Genomic DNA, 16698 nt, shown 5'->3' on the forward strand with positions numbered 1-16698 from the left:
CACATAGAATATTGCATCCCCAAATTAATGAAAATAATTTTTAATCATAGGGTTATAAAAAAATGACCTTATGCTAGGCTATAAAAGTAGTCTCAACACATTTCAAAGAACTGGTATCGTAAGTACCACATTCTTTGACAACAATGCAATTAGACATTTTTTTAAAATACCAGAAAAGTTTTAAAAAATTTAGGTAAAGGGAATATTTAGAGATTAGGCTGGTCACACTCTAATCAGGCTCCTCTGAGCTCTTTTTCAACTAGGCCTCAAGAGTTGGGTTTTAATTTTTTTTCTGCATTGTCAAATTTTAGCAAGAATACTACTAAATCTGTTTAGCCAGAATACCATATCCTCCATATCTTATCACTCTTGATATCTGGTAATTCCTCCTCCACCATGCCTCAGGTGATGTCTGTTTTCAGCAAGTATTCCATTAGTTTGGTCCCCCCCTCACCCCTGATGTTTCCTCTTAGTAATTATCTATTCTCTGACCACCCCCACCTGGCTCATTGGCTATAAACTCCTACTTGCTTATGCTGTATTTGGAATTGATCCCAGTCCCTCTTCCCAACTGCAAGATTCCATTGCAGTGGTCCCTATACCCAATCACAACGGCCCCCCTTGAATAAATTCTTCCTTACTGTTCTTTAACAAATATCATGAACAATTTTTTTTAACAGGTAGGATAATACTTTTTTCTCCAACAATACATCAAATTTTGTTCCCTTCCAAAACCCAGTAAAGCCAAAATTAAGGTATTATTTGAAAAGTTAACTCACAAGTTCAGGAAAAATCAGGCAAGGACACACCAGCAACATTTTGGACCTGAAAAGTAGACGGTTGTTATTTTCTTGGCAAACCTGAAAAATGCCAAATCCCCAGACAGCTATAAAAAAAAGCTGAAAGCCAGTTTGACTTTATATCTCAGAAACCTCAAAAGTACAGGAGTGGTAATACCAGATACTTCTGGAACTGGGACTGAAGGTGGAGGCTAAAATAGAAAAAAGGTAAAGAGGGCAAGGAGAAAACTCTTTGAGGCAGATCTTTAGATCTCCTTTCCCAATCAACATTACAGTCAATTTCCCCTGCCCCACCAAGTAGACATCTGGATAGTTAGTCTCTGGAGAGGGAATTGGGAAGAGGGAAGTAAGACAGAGGCCAGCCATGTGGCAAGGGGTTGAAGCTTTAAAGAAAGCTGGTCAGTGCGGAAGTCTCAGGAATTTAGAGTAGCCTTGGGGAACACCTGAGAAAGCTGATGCATGGGTTACAGAACTCTCTACTTTCCTTTATTTAATTTTATTTTTTAATAAACTTTTTAAAAATGGAAGTATAATGTACAGACTGACAACTCTTAAGTTATGTAAAAGACTGTGAAATGGACCAAAAAGATTATCTGGTGTCTGCAGGAGAGAACTATGTGTCTAGAGCATGCCCTCCCAGGTTATCTGATTCTATAAGGTATGAACATTTCATTATCTTTGAGCTATTTTAAAAGTTTGTAAGTTTAAATATCAGTAGACAGCTGAAAACAATACAAATTATTCTTTTCTGTACACTGGCAAATAAACTGTCTGGTGGAAGGACAACTGATTTCCCTCCAGCCACCCCCCACAAAAAAAACAGTTCTGTATCTGTTTTGCACCATTTGTAACTTTTTGTTTGTTCCCTCACTAGTTAATTAAGTAATTAACTTAAAATCTGTTCATTTTATATCTATATGACAGTCATAATTTTACCTTAAAAAAAGCCCTATTCTTTAATAGCATACTGCTTAATGGGTCATCACAAGTTAACACTGCTATATAACTGTAACCAAGCAGGACCCTATGGGACCTTCCTGGGACAGACCCCTCCCCTATATCCTCTGCTGTAGCTCCTCTCTGAAGTACCTATAAAATAGTATCTGATGCACATTTCCTGAGTTGTTTTGCAAATGCTAAAACCCCTCCAAATGGAAGAAATTAACTACCTGATGACCATGAGCATGTTGCCACCAGACCTAGTGGTGCCTGAGGATTGATAACGTTAACCCCAGTGATACCACCCTGTTACCTCACCATCAACCAATCAGAGAATTGTGCATGAACTGATCACAGACCCTGGGACTCCTCCTCCCTCACCTTGCCTTTAAAAATGTTTTGCTGAAACCCATCTGGGAGTTAGGGCTTTTTGAGCACTAGCTGTCCCAGACTCCTTGCCTGGTGCCTTACAGTAAACGCCGCACTTTCCTTCACCACAACCCAGTATAGTAGATTGGTTTACTGCCTGCAGGCTAGCGGACCAAAGTTTGGTTCCATAACACAACCACCATCCAGCTATATAACTGCCATCCAGGGAAATAGAATGTTTTCAGTACTCCAAATACTCCCCTCATGCCCTCCCAACAACTACCCCATCCCTTCTACCCAAAGGTAACTGTTACTAGACACTATTGGTCCCTCCTTGGGGTGCATAGCCAATGAACACACCAAGTACTTTCCATTAAAACAGAAGCATTTATTACTTTTGACAAGTAAGGAGACAGGGACATAACTCTCCATGAACAGCTGGACAGGGGAAGTTTTAAGGCTGGGGACATCACACATATTCATGAAAGGGTAGGCATGATCATTATAATGAGGTAAAGGTTACACTAGGTTGCCAAAAACTGCAAGCAAGCAGGTTCTTGGTTGTTAGCACTGTGGTATCTTGTTGACTGGAATGCACTGTAACCTTTTTGGGACATGGTGTGTTTCTGCCATTTAACTGATAGTTTCTGCAAAACAAATCACACTTTGGTTTAACTCTATCCTTTCCCTACTGCTGCCTAGCTAACATGACCACTATCTTGACTTCTAACACTGTAGATTATTTTTGCATTTTAAAAACTTTAAATAACTACAGTATACAGTATATATTCTCTTGTGTCTGGCTTCTTTCATTCAACATTATATTTGGAGATAAACTCATATTGTTGTATATTGCAGCCCATTACACTGTTATGTGAATACATCATAACTGATTTATCCCATCAAACATTTGGGTTGTTTCCAGTTGTTGGATATTAAGAAGAACGCCGCTATGAATATTCTTTTACTTGCCTTTTCGTGTATATATATATATAAAAAATAAAAAATAAAACTTGATCCTTTCCTTATCTTATTCACAAACTTAATAGTGTTGTCGAACCCTAGTTAGTGTGCTCAACACACAATGAGCCCAAACAAACCAAAACATCGGAGTTTGGAGCAGAGAAAGGTTTACTGTAAGGGCCAAGCAAGGAGAACAAGTGACTTGTGCTCAAAAAGCCCAAACTCCCCAATAGTTTTCAAGGAAGAGTTTTTACAGGAAAAATTTGAGGGAAGGGCTGCAGGGTGTGTAACCTTCCTCTGATTTGGTTGGTGGTGAGGTAATGGGGTGGTGTCCCAAGAATCTCAATCATCAACCTCCTGGTTCCAACCAGTCTGGGCCCATGTGCTTGTGCTCAGCCTGAAGTTACCATCCTCCACCTGGGGGTGGGGAGGCTAGCTCCTGTAGAACAGAGACATATTGTTATGTATATCCCTTGAGGAGGAACCAGGACCCTGCCCCATGCTCTACTCCCGTTTCTTTCTGCATTCTCTCACTGCCCTAATTAGTAACTATTTGAATATGCTTGAATATGCTCTTTGGAACTCAGGTAAGGTCTAGGAGGCTGAAAACCTTTTTCCTACAAACCAGAAATGGGGCACACAGAAAGTCTTTTGGGCCCAGGAGGGCCCCACAGGGGCCTGCTCAGTTTCAACTCCCTCCCCCCACCTTTTCTTTGATACTCTTCAATCTTGAGGGGAACAGGTGTTGAATAAGAAAGGGAATAACATTTTGGATAGAGAGGTTAATCATAAATTTTGTCAGAGGAACTCGATTTTAGGAGGACTCAGTTTCAACAGTATGTGGATTATAGATCTAAAGGTGAATGGTAAAGAAATGTAGAATCTAAATCAGTGCTGTTCAATAAAACTTTCTATAATAATAGACATATCTTACACCTGCACTTGTTACCGAGTCCAAGCTCGCTCTGCTCGTCGCAGACAGGCCAATGAATTGGAGATGAGGTGTTGATGCTGCCGAAATATCAGCTTCTCTGTGCACCGATGCTGAACAGAAACATGGAGGCAGAGATTTTGGACGAAGAGAGAGATGGCTTTATTTTTCTGCCAGGCAGAAGGGAAGACACAGCAGGCTAGCGCCGCAAGAACTGTGCCCTCCTGTCCTGGGGAATCACAGGGTGTCTTGTAGGTGGAACTCGCAGTCCAGGATAAGTGGTAAGGATCAAAGTGGTGAAGGTCTTGCATTCTTCTTCTTGCAGTATTTTAAAACAGTCACTGCTGGCATCAGGCAACCTGGTAATTGGGTCCGTTCATCTCTGGGTTATGGCCTGCGACTTTTTTTCTTAAATGTAAACAGCTACAAGGGGTGATTTGCTACAAGAGAATGCAATGAGAGTAAATGCTAGAGGCAGGGAACAATTCATATGGAATCAGAGTAATTAGCTTTGTTTAGCTTTGTGAAGTACAAGTCTAGCTGCAAGTGTTCATTAGTAGTAACAGCTAAAGAATAACCAAGATTGCTTAACTCTTTCAGGCCTGTTTACGTTGTTTCCCCAGCCTGTTCACTGTTGCTTGTTTTCCTTGTTTATCAGAAAAGTCTCATTTCTATTTTTGCTGCAACAAATTCCCCACTGCTAGTTCATTCCCTCCATATCAATGGAGGAAGGGAAACGGGCGCCCTTCTTGTCTGACTTAGGACAAAACTTCAGTTTTGCTCCATTTGACAAACACCAGCTGTCCGGCCCAGGGGCCCATCTATCTTCCATTTCAAATCCCACCTGAGACATGAACCCCAAGAAATCTTTATTGGGAGGATGAGGGACTATGTTCTGTCTTCTGTAGCTTCGTCAGGCTGGCAAGGGGCTCGTAGACCCCACCTAGTTGGGGTCATGGAGCTCTTGCCCTGTTTTACTAAGGGGCCCCACGGTGACTTCTGCTGTTATTTTGGCAGGATCTGTTCTTCGAAGTGGCTGGAATCTTTGCATCATCATTATCTTGATGTGAACCTGTTGTAATCTGGAGGAGACAGAATTTAAGTAGTTTAAAAAAAAAAAGAGGCCAAAGATTAGTAAAAGAATTATTGTAACCAGGGGCCCAAGCAAGAGTAAGAGACACGTTTCGTTTGGTAGTAATTTTGATCCTAGTCCAGATAAAGTCAGCACTTGGGTTACCCTGTCCAAAGGAATGGAGCCATTTGGTGTGGTCATGTACATTTTTGATGTCCTTTTTATTAACCCAGTGTGATTGATGTCGGTGTAACAGACTCAGAAGTAGTTGAAGGAGTGACAACCTGAACATTTATAGACAAAATAGATCTTATCTCTTTTTAGGAGAATAAGCCTGAATCCCAGTCGAGACCTGGCACTTTGAGGAGACCTGTAAGCAAGTAGCCAGTTGGCTAGGTTTATCCAAGTAGGTTTTCATCTTTGATGTGGTATTAACACATAAAACAAAGCAGTTGTCACCATTAACAATTTTTTATGCTTCTCTAGGTAAGAGAAGGTAAGAGAAGATGCAAGATTTGGGGCTCATAAAATCTTTTCCTGAAAATATCTAACCATCTGAAGGGCTGTTCTGTTTTTCTCAGAGCACAGAGTGCCTCATTCCTGACCTCCACCCTGAATTCCTTTCAGGGGGTGTTGAAGGTCACCAGCTACAGCGGCTCATGATTTAAGCCTTGTAGAAGTAGATGGCAAGTGTCAGTTTCTAGTCAGCAGGGCCCCTTTATAGTCATAAGTTCAACCATGGTTTGGCGCATTTCATGACCATTTTGTCCCATGGTGCTAGGAATGCTCATTCCCAGGTCTGGCAAAGATTTTGCTGATAGGGCACTCCATGTGCTATTACTGGACTAGGCCTTTACTGTATCCAAAAGTCTCTGGACCTGTCTTCCTAGTCTTTCATGGTCCAGGAAAATAATCCCTCTTGTTGCTTCTCTTCATATCTAGAGTTAGACTACTGCAATAATTGATCTCATATGGAACTACATATCACCATTTTATCAGAGGATCAGTCACACATTTGGTAATGTAAGAAACAACAATTTTCTTTTGAAATAGGCAAAATACAAACAACATAGCTACTAGTATTAGTAAAGTCATAAGTAAGAATTAAGCCAAGAACTTCCATTAGGTGCAGCCCAGTATATCCCAGGTCATCTAACTTATTAGTGTGTTCTGTACCAATCCTTATCTTTCAGGGAAACTATATATTGGCACTGTCCATAAGGCGTCCAGTCCAGTTTCTTAGCGTTACTAGACTGATTATCCTTAGTATGATTTATTTGTTCCTAGCATAGGGGAGTCTTTAAACTTAAATTACCACAGCCTGGTGTTAATTACATAAGTCCATCCCATAATTGTGGGAGGTTTTATTCCTTGGCTGAAATTTTGCTTGTTGTTCTGATTGAACTTTGAGTAATAGAGGAAAATTCTTATTTATGGTCAGTGTCAGAGCAGGTACTATTAACTGGTCAGGTGAGGGGATCTCATCTAGTAATATCAATAGTGGCCTGAACATGACTGTAATTTTCCTTTTAAGATAAATTTCCTAAGAGTCAACCAATTATAGCCTTGGAGTAGAGAAATCCACTCAGGTAACCCAGAAGTACTAGACATAGGTAACTGGCCACAAATCAACAATTGGATCGATTTTTAAAACCAGCATAGGATTGTGCCTATGATAGAAAAACATTTGATTGATATACAAAGGTCCAAGAAGTCAAGAAAACATTATAAATGATCATACAAGTCAGGTCCAGGATCGTGGGTAAGCTGTCTACTTTTGATGTCTTCTTCTCATCCTGATGTGAGTGTAGTTTCTCCTCTGTTTGAGCGTTGTTTTAAGGTGATTTTGAGGTCAGCCATTCTCTCTGATAAGGGTCCTTTCATCCAGGTTGGAGATAGTCCTTTAAATTGTGTCTTTTCCAGTATGTATAATCCCCTGGTTGTAAGTCATAGGGCATCCGATCTTTATCTAAAGATAGACTACTGAGATAAGCTTTAGAAACAAACTTAGAGTGTCCTTTAATAATCTAATTAAGCTTTTAGCAATATAACATAACAGCAAGGAACTATCTGGGAAGTGAGTCTTGGTAAACACAGACCTTAATTAACAAAACTAGAATTTAATATTTAGTGAAACATAATTTTTTTCCATTGTGAGGGCATTAATCTTGTAGCCAGGGAAGGCTTTATCCCATCAAATAAAATGAGATTTGTCAGGGAGCCAGAAAAAGCCAAGTGGCCATCTTGGATATTCTATAGCCCTGACTGTTTAATTTACAGCTATTGCTTACCCATTTTAAACTCTCCGACTTAGGAATAGACCGTTGCCATGCTACAAAGACATAAGGATAGCAAAAGTCTGACAATGAGGGGTTAATTTGTGTAGAAGCCAAATGAACTTTGTCTACATGTGCCAAAATCTTCATAGATCATTGTGAAATAATACTTATTTACTTAACCAAAATAACGAGAAATTTTAAAAGCACATACAAATCACTTGAAGGCAAAGAAATTTACATAGTCTGTTATTAAAAGCAGCACTCCAAGAAAACTTTGTTCTCTTAACAGAGAGAGAGAGAACCAAATTTCAGTCTGGTCTCAACAAACTTGGCCTGATGATTTATGTAACTGTAATTGATCATATAGGCTTTTTTGCTTGCTGAAATTTTTATAAGGGGTCTCAGAGTGAACTTTTAAAAGACCTCTCAGAAAAGTCACACCAAGGGCTTGTCACAGATTTTGCTTACCAGATCTAGGTGAATTCCTCCCTTTTCAAGTTCCCCAAAATACCTTGAGATTTCTGTACCTGTGAGATAGCTTTCCTAATTGATCTGATAAAGCTGCTGGGGACCTAAGAGTTTCCAATCTCTGGAGGGAGCAGATAGAGAGAAAAGATAAATGTTTTAATTTTACACATAGATGGAAATTACCAAATTATTGTAAACCATAAGTAGCTTGAGGAGAAGAGCTTCTTTATATCCAGTTTATCATTATGGTCTGAAAGTCAGAAACTTGTGTTTATCCAAAAGTCCTTTTTATAAATCTTCTTGAAGAGGAGCATTTTTGCAAAGGCATCAGAGTGAAACCGTGTAAGTATCTATAATGACAAAAGACTTAAGGCACGTTTAAAATCTGATTACAATGTAATTAACAAGGTAACTTGGTTACTGTTGTGACATATGACACTTACGATAATAACTAGAATTATAACTGATAACATTTTACCAGGGCATATCAGAATTTTTTGAAATTCCATATATAATTTCTAGAATATCTGTATTAGTAACAATTACCATACAATGTAACCTAAGAAGATTTATTACACATTTGACAATACTTCCCATGTACTTTTAAAATACCAAATGAACCTAATTAGTGTAATATCTCTCTTTGGGATGTTTCAGGGGCCCTTTGAAGCATCCCAAAGTTAGCTAGAGGTCAAAGAAACTTCGCTGCCCCTGTTATCAGAGCCAATTTGAGCACTATCTGGTTTAAATTTTAGCTATGAAACCACGACCACAGAAAGAGAAAGATGATTTCAGGAGAAGTTGATAACAGGGGGATGATAACAGGGGAAGTTTTATCAAAAAAAAAAAAAGGGTTTAGAACACTCAGTCAGATAAGATCATATGTCACTGTGAAACAATAGTTATTCACTTAGCCAAAGTAACAGTAAAAGATTTTAAGATATAGACCTGATCACTTAAAAGGTAAAGAATTAAAATCTGTCATCCAAGGCAGTTCAACATCTTAAGAAAACTTGTACCATGCACAAAACTCTTTTCTCGGGGTCCACTTTCCACAAACTTTTTTTGTCACTTTCTGTATCCATCACTTTAATTTCCCATTCAGAAACAGCCACCTGTAAGTCAGTCCTACTTCCTTTTTCCTTAATAAAATGTAATTCCATTCCTCATACCTTTTTTTAAAATAAATTTATTTATTTTTGGCTACATTGGGTCTTTGCTGCTGCACGCGGGCTTTCTCTAGTTGCGGCGAACTGGAGGGTTGCAGTGAGCAGGCTTCTCATTGCGGTGGCTTCTCTTGTTGTGGAGCACGGGCTCTAGGTGCGCGGGCTTCAGTAGTTGTGGATCGCGGGCTCCAGAGCTCAGGCTCAGTACTTGTGGCGCACGGGCTTAGTTGCTCCGTGGGATGTGAGATCTTCCCAGACCAGGGCTCGAACCCGTGTCATCTTCATTGGTAGCGGATTCTTAACCACTGTGCCACCAGGGAAGCCCCCTCATACCTTTCTTTACTAAAAACATACATCTTACTTTCCTTAAGCAACCATGAACTATCCTTTATATCAGCACTCTGTAGGTTGGTAAATATACATCCAAATAATAATTTTTGAAGAATGTGCTTTGTTATAGAAAACAACTCAGTGTGGCACCAAACACATTTTGTAATAGTTCTAAACCTTTTGTTTCTCTGTAAAAGGAAGCCAATGTTCAGTAATTACAGTTTCAGTATCTTATTTTATTTGGAAATGGACTAGTTATTTAATAAACTTCCATCCTTTAACTTAATTTAGCACAACTCTAAATGTTTTAAGTTGTCGAATATCTAGAGAGATTATTCTTAAGTAGATGTTCCTAAAGCATAATTATTCCTAAAAAGTTCACCCAAGGCTCTTATCTTATTTGCATTTTTTTTTCTTGGAAGTTTCTTCACATCGAGTTATTTTCATTGCTGACAAATTTGTAACAGATATAATAAGATCTTATTTAGTTTATATTAAACCTAGGCACAATAAAAGTATTATCTTAATGTTGCTGGCTCTAAAGACATGTCTATATTAACTAGATCAACAAACTTAAACATTAATACCAGGTATTAATTTAATATTGAATATTTCCCAGGTCACATGAACCTGAAATTTATTTAGCCTAATTTTTCTTGTATTTAGAATTGTTTGATTTGTAAGGGCTTACTTTTCTTTTAAGCCAATTAAATAGAGCTCATTTACAAATTAACCTCAGCAATATTATCCAAAGACAAAAACACATACTGAGACATACACATATATCCAGACAGAGAGAGCTCTCATAGTTTTCACTTGAGATTTAAAATGTCTCTTTGCCTCTTTTTTTTTTTTTTCTTCTTGGCTTGAAGTTCTACTAATTAACCCAAGGCTGAAGTCTCAGGTAATGTGGGCTGTGTTTGTAGCTCAAGGACATGATAAGAGTTAACTTCAAGCTTTGTCTTAGGTATATTTTTGTTCCCTCAGGGTCAGAATTTTGAAGAGAAGTAGTTTAACAAGGTAGCTTTTTCTAATTGCACATGCCAAAAGGACTGGTTTTTGCAATTTTAAGAAAAATTTTATTTTAACCAATTTTCTCCGGAGTCTAAAGAATATTGTGGCCATACTGTCGAAAATCATCTTTCTCTTTCTGTGGTCATGGTTTCATAGTTGAAATTTAAACCAGATAGTGCTCAAATTGGCTCTGATAACAGGGGTAGACTGGCTGATAAAATGTTGTCCCAGCAGGGATTGTCCCTCTGGGGAGGTGGGGTCTTAGTTTGATCAGAAGAATCTGAAGGAGTAAGGGAACTTGCAGGAGTGGGGGAAGCTTGGTTCCCCCACCCTGAGAGTTGGGAGAAGTTAGAAGGGGATCATTTAGAATGTCAGGAGAGTTGGGTTTTTTTCCCTCAGGCTTTTGATTGTGGAGCCACCCAGAGCAGGATTATAATAAAAGGGACATAAATTCCTGAACATAAGGGAACCTCAGTCCATTTTCCCATCCTGTGGCAATAGAGATCTAATTGTAGGAGACCCATTTTCAGGCCATTTTTCTTTGTCATTGGATCATAGCTATAGGTCGACCAGTCATTTAAAATTTTCCCCAAGGGTTCCCAGATTGGGGTGGAACCTTAGGGGAAGCGCTTCCCATTTTGGCTCGAGCAGTTGGTAACAGACGTTAGACGTTAGCGCGCTCAAATCAAAACATAAACCTTCACCTCGTCAGCTGGAAGTCGCACATAAAACATAAACCGTAAAAGGAAACAGCAAAGGGATGCTCAAAAAGAAAAAGGATAAACATATGGCGGAGACGCGCCCAAACGTGACTTCCGAGTCCCACTCAACCTGGACCGTTGCCCCAAAGCGGCGCCTTACATCAGAATCTCCCTTTGCAAGGAGAATTCCACATCAGAATTTTCCCTTTGCAAGGAGAATTCCACATCAGAATTTTCCCTTTGCAGGGAGAATTCCACATCAGAATTTTCCCTTTGCAGGGAGAATTCCACATCAGAATTTTCCCTTTGCAGGGAGAATTCCACATAAGGATTTCCCCTTGCAGGGAAATTCCCAAATTGGAACCGAAGTTCCCGTACGGGGACAGTCAAAGGTCATGGAGTGCACTCCGGGAGACTCACCGTAGGTGCTGACAGGTGCGTCTCGATTTCCAAACGCCCTTTTTCTGATCCTCCAATATTTAGTGTTTTCTTGGAGTGGAAGTCCAGGCCGACGCGGGCATGAGAAGAGAAGGTGTCCTCAAGGCAAAAGGAGCTTCGGCAGCTGCTAGGTTAGCCTCTCCCCCATTCTACGCCTCAGCCTCGGAGTTCCACAGCCGAGTCGGCAGGCCGGGTGTGACCCGGGCACAGCCCTGTGTCAGGGAGTCCCTGGCAATCTGGACTCAGAGATATTCTCCGACCCTCTGCTCTCCTGAAGGAGGCTGGCGTAGAGAGAGATCCCCGAGCTTCCGATCAAGCCCAGCAGCCCTGTGGGGCAGCCTGCCCGTGAGCAGATCCCCATGTTACCGAGTCCGAGCTCGCTCTGCTCGCTGCACGACAGGCCAGTGAATCGGAGAGGAGGTGATGAGGCAAGGAATACGACTTTATGCGGAATGCCGGCAGACCGAGAAGACGGCAGATTACTGTCTCTGAAAAACCGTCTTCTCAGGGTTTGGATGCCAGTTTCTTTTATAGCACAGAGATGGGGAGGAGATGAGGAAGTAAGGTAAAAAGGCCATAAGTTTTGCAAATATCTCCTGGAGTGGCCAGCCTCGGCGAGGGGATGTGTAAATTTCTTCTTTCTGGCAGCCATCCACAGGTGGGCGGGGTCAGATTGTCTTCCGTTGAGCTGAACAGAGGCACTTTAGTTTAACATTCTGGCAGAGGGGCAGGGTTCCCTGAGGCCGGTCATTATGTATGATTATAATAACAAAAGCCACGAAAAGCAAAGGTTAAAGTGAAAGAAACAGATCAAACATGGAGTCCAGTTTAGCTCTTCCCTGTTATGATTCCCCACTGTCAATGTCCATTCCACAATCTTGTGGAAAAAGGGGTGACAACGTTTTAACTGCTCAGTAAGATGGATCTTTCTGGGAGTGTCTGCCATCGGTGTCAGAGTTCCAAATGTTGAGATCTGTCTTTTGTTCCGCTTTGGAAGAGTCTACTTTACACCTGTAGACTTAAAAATATTTACAGCCTAAAAGTTGAGAGTTAACAAGAATTTTGAGGGCTTCTAGCTCAGGAGGCCACATCTCAAGTTAAGGAATTTAGCATTTTTCTATGTATGGGAAGATGCAAGAGTCTGGGCTCAATGAAATCATTTCTTTGATATATACCACAGCTATCTGGGGCCTGTATCCTGTATTTTCATATCCTGAGTTTCCTCAGGACTCACCATAGGGAGTGGTTGCAGTCTGATGGCTGCTAGATGGCAGGTATTCTTCTCCTTCCTGAGTTTTCTCAGGCTTCACTGGCTCACGTTGGAGGGCTGCAATCCCCGATGATTGATCTTCTCCTCTTGGTCAGGAATTTGACCAATATTTGGGAGACATTTTATGACCAAATTTTGTCCCACAGTGCTGGGAGGCTTATCCGAGGTCAGGCGAAAATTCTTGATATGCCACTCAAGGTGCTAATTTTTGGATTAGGCCCTATTGATAATTAAAGATTCTCTGGATCCTCTGTCTAATTATGATCCAGAAGACATTTTCCCTTGTTGCTTCTTCCCATACCTAGAATCACATTATTACAATTATTTTATGTTATAAATGTGATCTATTTCCTTAAGATGTTTAGCCATAGAAGAAGTTTTGTTGGAGGCCTGGTTACACACTGGGTACTACAAGAGGCAACAATCTTATAAAATAGACAGGATATAAGCAATGTAGCTAGTAACATTGACAAAGACATAGTGCAGCAGGGAGACACAAAGCACAAACAATTTGGAAACAAAGAACAAATTAAAACAATGATTAGCATAATATCAAGTCCACAGGAGAGCCAGCTAGAGACAACAAATTCTGGCAGGATCAAGTAGAGAGAAAAAAAAGGTTTCATCTTTGTTTACAAAGGCATATTTTATCAACTTGTTGTAGGTCATAGCATAAGAGAAAAGGTTTTTCCGAAAAACAAAGATTAAAACCAGTATATTTCCCAAAGTCATAAAGTTATAAATCATATTTACCAGTTCGTTCAGCACCATGTAATTAATTCCCGTTGATCTGGATGAAATAATCAGGTTTCCCATTAGTCTTGTCATTTGTTACCCAGTCCAGTGATATTATCTAAAGGCTATCAGAAACTTATATTTGTTTAAAAGTTCCTTTTTTATCAGCCTTCTTGAAAATCTTCATTTTGTAAAAGCATCAGGACAAAACTTAAAATAGCATAGTTAAAGATTTGAGTACAATGAAATAAGCAGGAAACTTGGATATACCATTTTAGAATAACTAGTATTATGATTGATAACATATCAGGATATATCAGATGTTAGGGATTACATATAAATTTTGGAATATCTATATAAATGACATTTATCCATACACTATAACCTAAGGTTCATCTCCAATCACTTGACAATGTTTTTGAAGTAGTTTAACATACCAAATAAACCTAGTTTGACATTTCTCTCTGAGATGTCTCGGAGATGTTCTTTCAAAGTATCCCATAGTCAGCTGGAGGCTAAAAAGCTTAGATTTGATATTTGGGAAGTTTGTTAAAAATATCAAAACAGTTTTAAAACACAACAGGTCGCTGTGAAACAATACTTATTCATTTAACTAAGGTCACAAAACGATTAAAAGAAAACAAATACGCATCACCTAAGGGCACAGAAACTTATATAATCTGTTATCAAAAAGAGCACTTCTAACAGAGAGAAATCAAATTCCAGTCTTGTATTAGCTTACTTAAAAAAATCCACTTACTTTGTTAACTTCAATCTAAATTTAGTTAATCCTGACAAGGTACAAAACTTTTTCAGCAAAATGTAATTCCCTTTCTCATACCATCTTAACGGAAAACACACATTCTACCATACTGAAATGTTTTATTATTTTCAGTAGCTTTAATTATGTATTTAAATTAGAATCCCCTACTCTTAAAAACCTGGATTTCTAGTGACAACCAAGAGGCAAGTAATACTAAAATCTGGAGAAACTATTTTAGATGATTTTTAGAAGGTAATTGTTTTTAGTTTACCTAAAAGCACTTATCTCATTTATATTTACTTTAAAGTTTCATCATATCAAGTTATTTTTCTTGCTGACAATTTGCAACAGATACAACAAGATTTCATTTAACTTCTATTAAACCTAGGTGCAGTGAAAGTACTATACTTAATGTTGATGGCTCTAAAGACATGTCTATATTAATTAGATCAACAAACTTAAAAATTAATACCAGGCATTAATTTAATACTAAATATATCCCAGTTCACGTGACCCTGATACTCATTTAGCTTAATTTCTCTTGTATTTAGAATTGTTTCGTTTGTAATCACTTACTTTTCTTTAAGCCAGTTAAATAGAGGTCATTTACAGATTAACTTCAGCAATGTTATCCAAAGACAAAAACACATACAAACACACAAACAAACAGAGAGGCATCATAGTTCTCATTTTAAAATTTCAGCCCTGAGTCAGGTACAGCAATGTAAAATACATCAGTTTACAAAAGAGGTTGGATTAAAGTTGGGTTTCTGGCAGATGGAACAAATCAAGCTCACTTATCTAGATGGCTAAAACCTTTCTACTAATATTTATGGACAGCAAGTCAAGTTCTAAATTACTGTACCCTCTTTTTTTTTTTCTTAATTTGCATTTTAAAAAGATGGCAGAGAAAAGGGTTTCTGAGAAGACCAGATAGGACATTTGTATCTCAAAGATACAGGCAAGTTTCTCCTAGGATGACTTTGTTTCCCCTTTGTTTAATATTTACAAGCCTCTTAAGATCACCTGTATCTATTAGAAAATCAATCAACTTGTTCCCCACTGTCAATGTTACCTGGGGCTCCTGTGGGGAAATCAGAATCGGATGCCTCAAGTCCAAGGGAGTCCCCTGGCCTCTTACAGGATATTGGGGCAGGGGAAATTGCCCAGCTGCAGAAGTAGCTCCCGGTCCAAATTGGGTGCCCTGTCGGGTCTTAGATGGTGATATTAAAACAGGTCCCCGTGCTCCAGTTTTTAACATAGAAACTTCTATTTGATCCCCACAGGTAAGGGAAACAGGAGGTAGTGAATATGATGGTGGCATGGGGTGGGGGCAGTTGGAACAACTGCTGGTGCAGCCTGCTTGGCCATTGGGGAAGCTGGATAGGCTGGAGGGCGGGTTTAAGTTTTGAAATAACATGTCCCCACTCTCATTTTCTCCCTTTTCCCTTGTAGAACAGATTTCCCTTTTTGTTTCCTTTCAGACTGCTGCACCATAAGGTGGCAGCCCTCTGACTCCATTTCCTCCTGATACAATAGCATAAATGCTCCTACATATGGAATCTCATCTCTTTTCCCTGCTCTTTTGCAGAACATTTCTAACTTCAAGATTGTATAATAATTGAGTGAGCCATTCAGGGGGCATCGTTCTTCTGATCCTAACATATATTGGGTCCACACACTATTACAATAGTATATCATGTCTTTCTTAGTCATAGGCTCACAGCTATGTTTTGCCCATTTATCTAATTACACCCCAAAGGGCTTTCCTTTGGGATAGATGGAGTATTTCCCATTTTTATAAGTTTGATAACACCAAAACACAAAAGACGCAGACAAATTCCAACAGAAAAGGCACAAATTATAGCATTGATGCACACAAAACCAAGACATAACCAACGAACTAGTTCCCAGATGGGTAGACTTACCCTACAAAACCAATGAACTAGTTCCCAGCGAACCGGTTCCTAGAATCAGGTAGAGTCCAACAATTCTCCCTGCCAGCAGGGTACCCCAACCAGATTGGCTTGTCCCATAAAGGAAAAGCCCACATTGAGGGGGGAATATGTTCCTGGTGTGCACTCTGGAGCGACTTACCCTCCAGAATTGAATCGAGTCCATCGACTCATAGCCCCAGATGGAACCGAAGTTCCCCAAATGGAACCAAAGATCCCCAGATGGAACTGAAGTTCCCCGGATGGAACCAAAGTTCCAGAATCGAATCGAGTCTGTCGACTCGTAGTCGCAAATTGAAGTTTATCAGTTCCTTGCTTCAACTGCCAAGCGCTGGGGTAGCTGGTTCCACTTCAGGGAACTTTGAAGGGAAGATCCTCAGGACAAATGGTCCTGGCAGCTGTTAGGGCCTTGCCCCAATATTCCCTGACCGGGTCTGGCTAGCTACTAGCAGCAATGCTCCTGGCTGGCTCGCCAAATTTGTTACCGAATCCAAGCTCGCTCTGC

The 16698-nt window shown here is 39.7% G+C and overlaps 1 protein-coding gene across 3 annotated transcripts in view; it reads right to left on the bottom strand.

Moving 5' to 3' along the window:
• ZFP2 (ZFP2 zinc finger protein) overlaps positions 1-16407 on the bottom strand; it is a 69279-nt gene extending 52872 nt beyond the window's left edge. For all 3 annotated transcript variants that reach the window (XR_014241217.1, XM_082379364.1, XM_082379365.1), the window contains exons 1-4: positions 11453-16407; positions 7822-8171; positions 6816-7043; positions 780-5084 (exon numbers count right to left, since the gene is read on the bottom strand). The gene's annotated coding sequence lies outside the window, so the exon portion shown is untranslated. The remainder of the gene's footprint in view (positions 1-779; positions 5085-6815; positions 7044-7821; positions 8172-11452) is intronic.
• Between the last annotated feature and the right edge of the window lie 291 nt (positions 16408-16698).

This window comes from Balaenoptera borealis, assembly GCF_965194805.1.
Source record: "Balaenoptera borealis genome assembly, chromosome: 2".
Taxonomy (NCBI): Eukaryota; Metazoa; Chordata; class Mammalia; order Artiodactyla; family Balaenopteridae; genus Balaenoptera; species Balaenoptera borealis.